Raw genomic sequence first — 10,908 nt, forward strand, 5'->3', positions numbered from 1 at the left:
TTGGAGGTGAAAGTGAGAGGAGTGAACACTTGAGGTGTCTGGGTTGGAGCCCGGACACTGACAGCAAGGTTGGGAGACGGTGGTGGCCGTCTGCAGGAGTTGGTGGAACTCCGCAGAGCTGTAAGGACCGGGGTCGGGCGTTGGCCCGCCGGTACCGGACCGGGGAACGGAGTGAAGCTAAGCACACAGGCAGGGCCATCGGACCCCGACCAGGCTTGGAGCCGCCGTCAATAGTCAAATCCGAATGTGACAGGAACCCCAGGGGTTTCTCAACTACTGAAGTCCTGATTGAAGGCAACCGTCCACCCAGAGAGGATATACAGCCACCGCCACAGGCTAGAGATCCAAGGGCCAGCGCTTGCGGGCAAAACGGGCTCCTACGGCACCTATACGCCGGGGAGCGGACTACCGGTGGGCAACCACAGGAGTCAAGAACATTCTCAAAGGTGCAGGGAAAGACAGCCACCATCAGCCGTCCGGGGAGAGCACAACAACAAGACTGCAGCCGGCTGCGGGACCCGTCCATCCGGCTGTTTTGGTTTACCTACGACTCTGTCAGTGATTGTCTGAGTGAGTACACCAGTGCCGTCCGGCACCACGCCGCGCAGTCCCTGCACCCCAGCCATCCGGCCTCCCCGTTACACCATCGTGCCCCGGGATCACCAACCCCTGCCCACGGAGGGGACAACATCTCAGTCGCACCCTACCATCTCTCCCGGGATCCCCGTTACCAGCAGCGGTGGTGCCATTATCACCACGACCCATGGGTGGCGTCACTAACAATCTCCCTAACCATACCATCCCCATTTCACTCACGGGTGAGGAGCGCGGCTCGAGTCCCCGGGTCCGGTCCACCGCTCGAGCCACCGAGCAGCAGCAGCAGAAGCCCCGGACCCGAGCGTGGCGAGCGCGTCCCCTCCGCCCGCGACAACTTGGCGTCACGAACAGGATCGAGCCGATCTACTTACCAGTAGAAGTGCGCCTTGAAGTCTCCGCCGGCGGCATCCGGCCGAAAAATTTAAAGCGCTGCCATCTTTGGCGCGAAGATTTCCCGCTCGAGCGTCTTCCCCGAGCGGAGAAGGCGCGAAAGCAAAGCCCCGCCCCCAACAAGCGGAAATGCTAGAAAGAACCAAAGGGGGAGGGGAAAAAGATGTCTGAGCCCGACGGAGCCGTTGGAGGAGCGGCGGTCACAGCCGCAGCAGCACCCGTAGATGGAAACGGGATAGCCCGTGCTCCGGCCGTAAGAGCGGGAGAGGCCGCGGGTCCAGCGGTCGCCCAGGTAATGCCGTTCTCCCTGCCCTATGTGCCTGGTGCTACCTGGCTGCCGCAGTACGCTGGGAAGCCTGATGCTTTGCAGGTGTTCCGGAAAAAGATTAGCCCGGTCCTTGATTTATATCCCTTGACTGATAGACAACGGGCAGTGGTAGTGCTAGGGCAGCTAATCGGCGCGGCTGAGCAGGAGACGGAGACCTGGACCGACGCGGATCGGGGCCTCAGTGACAACCATTTTTGAGAGACTCCAAATCGCTTTTGAAACCCGTACGGAAGCGGAATTGCGGATGCAGTTCTATCAGTGTCGACAGCGGCCTGCGGATAATATAAGAGACTATGCCCTGCGCCTGCAAACAGCCCTCCGTACGCTGAAGCGGGTGGACACTATTAATGATGCGGACAGTAATAAGATGCTGGTGGAACAATTCCTGCAAGGGCTAGGGTCTGCGGAAGACTGCAAGCAGCTACGGCTATGGGCCCTAGAACACCCAAATCTGGACTTTGCAGTGCTGAAGGAGCGGGCCATCAAGGCCCTGCAGGCCTCAACGCCAGACGCTCCTGAGGCGGCCCCATGGCCGGCTGAAACCGCTCCCATTACGGTGGCGCCTCCTCTCCCGGCTCCACCGGCCCCTGCAGCGCCCATCGGGATGATGGAGGAGCTAGCCGCCCAGGTCCGCCGCATGGATGGAGACCTAGCCAAGATCCTCGCTGCACTCCAGCTTCCAACGAGAGTCGAGCCCCCAGGGAGGATCCAGCTCGCCGACAGCCCGGAGGACGTCCCCTGGATGCAGCGAAGAAGGACCAATGACTCACGGTATGGGCCTCCTATTTGTTACAGGTGCAGCAAGCCTGGCCACTACTCTAGATGGTGCCCGTTAAAAGAGCAACCCCTGGGGCCAAGGGCCAATCCTCAGGAGTAGACACCAACGGCACCCCCGATTGGCGAGACCGGTACGTCGGAGCTCGCCCCATCATCCCCCTGGCAGTGGACGGCGTCCCGCTCATGGCCCTCTTGGACACAGGATCACAGGTAACCACTATACCATATACACTGTACCAGCAGTATTGGGGTACTGACGAACTTGCTCCCTCTGATGATAGCCTGACCCTTGTCGCAGCCAATGGACTCCCGCTAACCCAGGTGGGATACAAGCAAGTGACCCTGACTGTGGGACATGCAGAGTTAAAGAATCAAGGGATGATTGTGGTAATGAATGAACCCAGCGATCATACCCCGAAAGTAATCTTAGGGACCAATGTGATGGAGCATTGTATGAGTGAGGTGCTGAATCTGTTGCAGCAGTTGGCTGCCATAGCAGGAGGAGGCCGATAGAGGGCTATGAAGCGTGAGATCCGGGCCCTTCTGTATCAGCAGCAAGTGAACTCAACTGGTGGAGAGATTGGTGGAGTGAGGGTGATGGATGTGACCCCCTTGGTAGTGCCACCTCGTAGCGAGATGATGATTTGGTGCAGAGCAGCAGTAGGCCCCCAGGGGCGCGACTATCCGGCGATGGTGGAACCCACGCCTTCTGAACACTGGCCCACGGTGATGGCGGCCAGAGGGGTGGTTGACGTCAAAAAGGGGAGAGTGCCTGTAAGAGTGGTGAATTGTGGAAAGGAGGAAGTTAGGCTTCCCCGTTACGCTACCCTTGCCAAGTTGCTTACCCTAGACCCTCACACCATTCACAAAGCCGCCCCTCCTACTTCAGCATCCCCTGCCGTAACCATATACCCCCTGAACAGTTAGGAGAGTGGTGCCAGGAACTACACGTAGGCACTGAAACCACACCCACGCATCACAAAGAAGGGGTATACAGGGTAGTGCAAGAGTATGAACAGGTTTTCAGCAAGCACCCATTAGATTTCGGGAGGATTAAAGGGGATCAACACCATATCCCCACAGGCATACATCCACCCATCAAAGAAAGATATAGGCCCATCCCGCCAGCACATTATCAATGCGCCAAAGACATGTTGAGGAACATGAAGGACGCAGGGGTCATTCGGGATAGTTGTAGTCCCTGGGCAGCCCCACTGGTGCTGGTGAAGAAGAAGAATGGCACCATGAGAATGTGTGTGGATTACCGGAAGATCAACCAGATAACGCATAAAGATGTCTATCCTCTCCCCCGTATCGAAGAATCGCTAGCTGCGCTGAGAACTGCTAACTTCTTCTCTACCCTTGACCTTACCAGCGGATACTGGCAGGTGTCGGTTGCACCAGAGGACCGCGAGAAGACTGCATTCACCACTCCCATGGGACTCTGCGAGTTTAACAGCATGCCGTTTGGGCTGTGCAATGCCCCTGGAACCTTCCAATGGCTTATGGAGTGTTGCCTGGGACATCTCAATTTCGAAACAGTCCTACTGTACCTGGATGATGTGATCGTATACTCCCAAACGTACGAGGCCCACCTGGAACATCTGGCTGAGGTGTTCGCGTCCCTAGCCAAGTATGGGATGAAACTGAAGCCCTCCAAGTGCCACCTACTGAAGCCTAGGATACAGTACCCCGGACACGTGGTGAGCGCAGAAGGTGTCGCCCCAGATCCCGAGAAGATCACTGCTATCCAGGACTGGCCGAGAACGACCACAGTGAGAGAGGTGAGACAGTTCCTGGGCCTGGCGGGCTACTACCATCGCTTCATCAAGGGGTACACGAAGATGGCCGCCCCCATGCAAGACCTCCTCATGGGACAGACCAAGGGTGGCAGGTACCCTGGAACTCCGTTTGTGTGGGTGAAGAAACATGAGGAGTCCTTTCACCAGTTGAAGACGGCCTTGACGGGAGAGGAAATCTTGGCGTACCCTGATTACAGCCTCCCGTTCATCCTCTACACCAATGCCAGCAACGTGGGCTTGGGAGCGGTCCTGTCCCAGGTCCAGGACGGGCGTGAAAAGGTGATCGAAGGAAATAGGAAAAATGATCCGGCACTGATTCTCCTTTTAAGATAAAATCTCCAAAGTCTTTATTAGAGATATTAAAAACATCGTGAAGGCCGAGTATGAATCTTTACATGGAAACTTTACGCGTTTCGGACTACACCATAAAAACAACTAGAGTCCTTAATCATAAGTATTCCATGTATAACAGAACGTTACTAAAATAGACTGGCCCCCGGAATGGGCGGAGGGGAGGGGCGAGAGGTTGTAATTGCATGAGAAAACAGGTGGACATCACCATGTATGCAGATAGAACAAGACAAAACAAAACAAATCAAATCAAACACCGCAATAAATGGTTATAACCCATGGTGAATAATAATCATATTGTTGTCCGGGGTGCTGACAAAGGGGGGCAGTGGTGGTGCTAGACAGCAAATTGTATGAAAGGGAAATTAATACCATTTTGAGTGATAACTCCACTTATAGAAAACTACCTGGTGATCCTACGTCGGATGTTTCCTCTAAACTGCGGGTTCTCTTGTTGCAAGGTTTCCAATGGGGAGTGTTTAATGCAAAGGTTCATGAATATCTCTTTGTTGACTCCCCTGTATGTCCCATTTTTCAAGGCCTTCCCAAGGTCCATAAAGGCACTTTTCCTCCCCCATTGAGGCCCATAGTAGCTAGCACAGGGTCTTTGACCAGCAATTTGAGTGACTGGCTGGATCATTATATTCAACCCCTTATGAAGCGTACTATTGGTCACATTAGGGATACGAAGAGTCTATTACAGGACTTGGAAAAGATGTCTTGGACAAGCGGTTCCTTCTGGATAATGAGTGATGTTGTCTCATTATACCCTAGCATACCGCACAAGGAAGCCTTGCAAGCTTTATATTTCCACCTGAACAAATATAGCTTATTTGATGACGTCCTCAAGGAATTCATTTTGCTGACCCACAATTGTTTTCAGTTTAATGGTACATTTTATCTCCAGATAGCCGGTTGTCCCATGGGGGCGAGTTGTTCATGTGCATTGGCTAATATTTACATGGCCTACTGGGAGGAGCAGTACATCCACATAAGTGATAATCCATTGTTGCATACCATTATATGGTATGCAAGATATATTGATGATCAAGTTTTGATATGTCAGACAGGAGATTTTGGCACCCCCCAGGAGGCCATGGAAGCCGTTAATGCATATTTTAATAACAACTCTCTTAATTTGAAGTTCACGTTGAATTTATATATGAACTCAGCCCCCTTTTTGGATATTCTGCTATCTGGAGCCCCCTTGACTGGCTTGATTCATTCTGTTTTGTGTAGAAAGCCCATTTGTGGCAATACCTCTCTCCATACGAGTAGCTGTCACATGCCCCACACCCTACAGAATCTACCTGTGGGTGAACTCTTGCGAGCGAAACGTTTATGTTCATCTGAGGCTTCTTATCGTGGTGAAGCTAACCACATTAGAGAGAGACTTAGTAGGAGAGGATACCCCGACCGTACCCTGAATAGGGCCTCTTCTATTGTTGCGAACAGGACCAGAGCTAATATGTTGGAGGATCGCCCTGTTTCCTCATTAACTATGAACAGTGTTACTTTTTCAACACCTTTCAGTACTGATTTTTTTTCAAATCAAACAGATTATTCGGCGATTTATTCCCCTCTTACGCCAGGACCCCACATTGGATGTAGTCCTGCAGTCGGGGGTCAACATAGTAGCCAAGCGAGCCCGTACCATTGGGAACCTCGTAGCACCCAGTATGTTTACCTCCAGGAAATCTAACAGAACCTGGCTTAGCGTTTCTGGTTCTTATAAGTGTGGATCCAGCCGATGTGGCCTTTGCAGATTTATGCACAATACTAAATCCCTATCAGGGGATAATGGGGAGAACTTTGAAATCCGTTCGTTTATTAATTGTGCTTCCACACATGTGGTTTATTTGGCATCGTGCACATTATGTTACAAGGGCTATGTTGGCTGCACTTCCAGAGCGCTTAGGACCAGAATCTCTGAACATGTCCGCATACCTTCGGCGGCTCATGACAGAACCTCCCTGAGCTATGTTGCATTGGTGAAAAAACGCTCCTTATCTGGTCTGACTAGACATTATATTGAATGCCATTCAGCGGATTTTTCGTCCTTAGTAGTCACAAGTATAGAGTATGTTCCCAGACCCCCTCGTGGGGGGGACTGGTTCCAAGCTTTGCTTTTGACGGAGGCTAAATGGATTTTGAATCCCTTTCCCCCCCATATAATCAATGTGTACATACATCCTTATGGTCTTTTTTGCCATCAAGAAAAAAGGCACATATTGATTATACCAGGCATATTTTTTGGAGGAGTTACCTCCATATATTTGACACACAGGTACTGCTGGCAATTTCAGAATATATATAAAAAAACATACAAAAAAAATTTTTTTTTTTTCCCATCTCTGCTATTCCTACACACATGGACTTGTGTTTACAGCTTCACTCTAATCCTAAGCCAGCTCCTTAAACTCAATTATTATTATCATTGATAGGAGAATGAATGCTTTGGGGGTTACCATCTATCACTTATTTATTATTCACCATGGGTTATAACCATTTATTGCGGTGTTTGATTTGATTTGTTTTGTTTTGTCTTGTTCTATCTGCATACATGGTGATGTCCACCTGTTTTCTCATGCAATTACAACCTCACGCCCCTCCCCTCCGCCCATTCCGGGGGCCAGTCTATTTTAGTAACGTTCTGTTATACATGGAATACTTATGATTAAGGACTCTAGTTGTTTTTATGGTGTAGTCCGAAACGCGTAAAGTTTCCATGTAAAGATTCATACTCGGCCTTCACGATGTTTTTAATATTTCTAATAAAGACTTTGGAGATTTTATCTTAAAAGGAGAATCAGTGCCGGATCATTTTTCCTATTTCCTTCATCCACTAACCGGTTGGGACTCACCGACGGATCCTAGGCACCCGCAAGGTCCAGCAGTCCGGGCAACAGGTGAGCTGAAGAATTTTTCTTTCCTTCATGTGAAAAGGTGATCGCCTATGCCAGCAGAAAACACCAGCCCACGGAAAGGAACACCGAAAATTACAGCTCCTTCAAGCTTGAGCTCCTGGCCCTGGTGTGGGCAATTACTGAGAGGTTCCGACACTATCTCGCAGCAGCAAAATTCACGGCCTACACGAACAATAACCCGTTGACTCACCTGGACACGGCCAAACTGGGCGCCCTGGAACAGCGGTGGGTGGCCAGGCTATCTAATTATGACTTCACGATCAAATACAGAGCCGGCCGCAAGAACACCAACGCGGATGCATTGTCTCGAATGCCCCACCTGCCGGATGGGGGGTCAGAAGACGATGACCTTGAAGAAATTGAGTTGCCCGTTGTTCCACCGGTCGAAAAATTACATGTCAAACAACAACAGGCGAACCTGGACCCGCTACGCAGTCAGGGTTGGAGAGAAGCCCAAGACCAAGCGCCTGCCATCCAATTGGTCAAGACCATGATTGAGCAAGGCTCCTCCGGAATGGATCCGGCAGCGCCCACTGAGGCCCAGCGACTGTGGAAAGAACGAGCCCAGCTGTACCTGCACGAGGGGAAGCTGTATCAGGGACTGATCAACCCAAAGACTCATGAGAAGGTCTGTCAGCTGGTGGTTCATCAGGCCAGCGTGCCCAAAGTCCTACGGGCATATCACGATGGCCCCGGGCATTTCGGCTGGAAAAAGCTGGAGATGTTGCTGAGAGAGCGGTTCTATTGGAGTGGGATGCGGGAGTCTGTGGAGGCCTGGTGTCGAGAGTGCGGCTCCTGTGCGCTGAGAAGGAAGGATGAAGTCAGCCAAAGAGCCCCTCTACAGCCAATCGTCACCCACCAACCGCTGGAGTTGGTTGCCCTGGACTACGTTAAGCTCACACCCAGCCGGAATGGGTATACCTATGCCCTAACCATCGTAGACCACTACTCCAGATTCATGGTGGTTGTTCCCGTCAAGGATTTGACCGGCCATACCGCAGCTAGGGCCTTCCAGGCCTACTTCTGTCGACCGCACGGATACCAGGAGAGGGTGCTCACGGACCAGGGTTCAGCCTTTGAAGCAGAGGTGTTTCAAGAGTTCTGCCAATTGTACGGTTGTAAGAAGATTAGGACCACACCATACCATGCCCAAACTAATGGGATGTGCAAAAAGATGAACCATCTGGTCTTGGATCTCCTCAAAGTGATACCGTTGGAAGAGCGGAACCTGTGGTCAGAAAAACTGCCCGACTTGGTCGACATGTACAACAACATCCCCAGTAGTTCTACCAAATGCACCTCGGCCTATCTGATGAGAGCCCAACCGGGCCGGCTGCCTGTGGACCTAGAAATGGGCTTGGAAGCTCCTGAGGCCCTCCCTTTGACTGCTGGCTGGGATACTCGGTGGCAAATCCAATACCGACAAGTCCAGGAGTATGTGGAGAAGAATCTCGGTCAGAGCCGAGAGAAACAAGCGCAACGCTTCAATAAGCGAGCGTCAGCCGTCCCCTTTGGGCCGGAAGATGTCGTGCTGAAATAGAAGAGAAGGACCCATAAGCTGGATGACCAGTGGGAAAGGACCCCGTATGCAGGACCCATCAGTGATTGTCTGAGTGAGTACACCAGTGCCGTCCGGCACCGCACCGCGCAGTCTCTGCACCATAGCCATCTGGCCTCCCTGTTACACCATCGGGCCCCGGGATCACCAACCCCTGCCCACGGAGCGGACAACATCTCAGCTGCACCCTACCATCTCTCCCGGGATCCCCGTTACCAGCAGCGGTGGTGCCATTATCACCACGACCCGTGGGTGGCGTCACAAACAATCTCCCTAACCATACCATCCCCATTTCACTCACGGGTGAGGATCGCGGCTTGAGTCCCCGGGTCCGGTCCACCGCTTGAGCCACTGAGCAGCAGCAGCAGAAGCCCCGGACCCGAGCGTGGCGAGCGCGTCCCCTCCACCTGCGACATTAACACACAGTGATGTCACAGTACAGGGATAATACACACAGTGATGTCACAGTACAGGGATAATACACACAGTGATGTCACAGTACAGGGATAATACACACAGTTATGTCACAGTACAGGGATAATACACACAGTGATGTCACAGTACAGGGATAACATGCACAGAGATGTCCCAGTACAGGGACAATACACAGTGATGTCACAGTACAGGGATAACACACACAGTGATGTCACAGTACAGGGTTAACACACACAGTGATGTCACAGTACAGGGATAATACACACAGTGATGTCACCGTACAGGGTTAACACACACAGTGATGTCACAGTACAGGCATAACACACACAGTTATGTCACAGTACAGGGATAATACACACAGTGACGTCACAGCACAGGGATAATACACACAGTGACGTCACATTACAGGGATAATACACACAGTGACATCACAGTACAGGGATAATACACACAGTGACGTCACAGCACAGGGATAATGCACACAGTGACGTCACAGCACAGGGATAATACACATAGTGACGTCACATTACAGGGATAATACACACAGTGACGTCACAGCACAGGGATAATACACACAGTGATGTCACAGCATAGTGATAATACACACAGAGATGTCACAATACAGGGATAATACACACAGTGATGTCACAGTACAGAGACAATACGCAGTGATGTCACAGTACAGGGATAACACACACAGTGATGTCACAGTACAGGGATAATACACATAGTGACGTCACACTACAGGGATAATACACACAGTGACGTCACAGTACAGGGATAATACACACAGTGACGTTGCAGCACAGGGATAATGCACACAGTGACGTCACAGCACAGGGATAATACACACAGTGACGTCACAGCACAGGGATAATACACACAGTGATATCACAGTACAGGGATAATACACACAGTGATGTCACAGTACAGGGATAATACACACAGTGATGTCACAGTACAGGGACAATACACAGTGATGTCACAGTACAGGGATAACACACACAGTGATGTCACAGTACATGGATAATACACACAGAGATGTCCCAGTACAGGGTTAACACACACAATGATGTCACAGTACAGAGATAGGGATAACAAATAGTGATGTCACAGTAAAGGGTTAACACACACACACGTCACAGTACAGGGTTAACATACGCAGTGATGTCACAGTACAGGGTCAAAGACCAGTGGGATCACACCGCCATTCCCCAAAAAATCTGCAGTGTGTGTACTTGGCCTAAAGTAGCGATGTCCTCTTTCGTGCCCCTCACCGCACACACAATATACATTTTCACATGTCTCTCCCATCACAGCACAGGGATAATACACTCAGTGACATCACAGCACAGGGATAATACACACAGTGACGTCACAGTACAGGGTTAACACACAGTGATGTCACAGTACAGGGATAATACACACAGTGACGTCAGAGCACAGGGATAATACACACAGTGACGTCACAGCACAGGGATAATACACATAGTGATGTCACAGCATAGGGATAATACACACAGAGATGTCACAATACAGGGTTAACACACAGTGATGTCACAGTACAGGGTTAACACACACAGTGATGTCACAATACAGGGTTAACACAAACAGTGATATCACAGTACAGGGATAATACACACAGTGATGTCACAGTACAGGGATAATACACACAGTGATGTCACAGTACAGGGACAATACACAGTGATGTCACAGTACAGGGATAATACACACAGTGACGTC

The sequence above is a fragment of the Anomaloglossus baeobatrachus genome (assembly GCF_048569485.1).
Source record: "Anomaloglossus baeobatrachus isolate aAnoBae1 chromosome 5 unlocalized genomic scaffold, aAnoBae1.hap1 SUPER_5_unloc_18, whole genome shotgun sequence".
Taxonomy (NCBI): Eukaryota; Metazoa; Chordata; class Amphibia; order Anura; family Aromobatidae; genus Anomaloglossus; species Anomaloglossus baeobatrachus.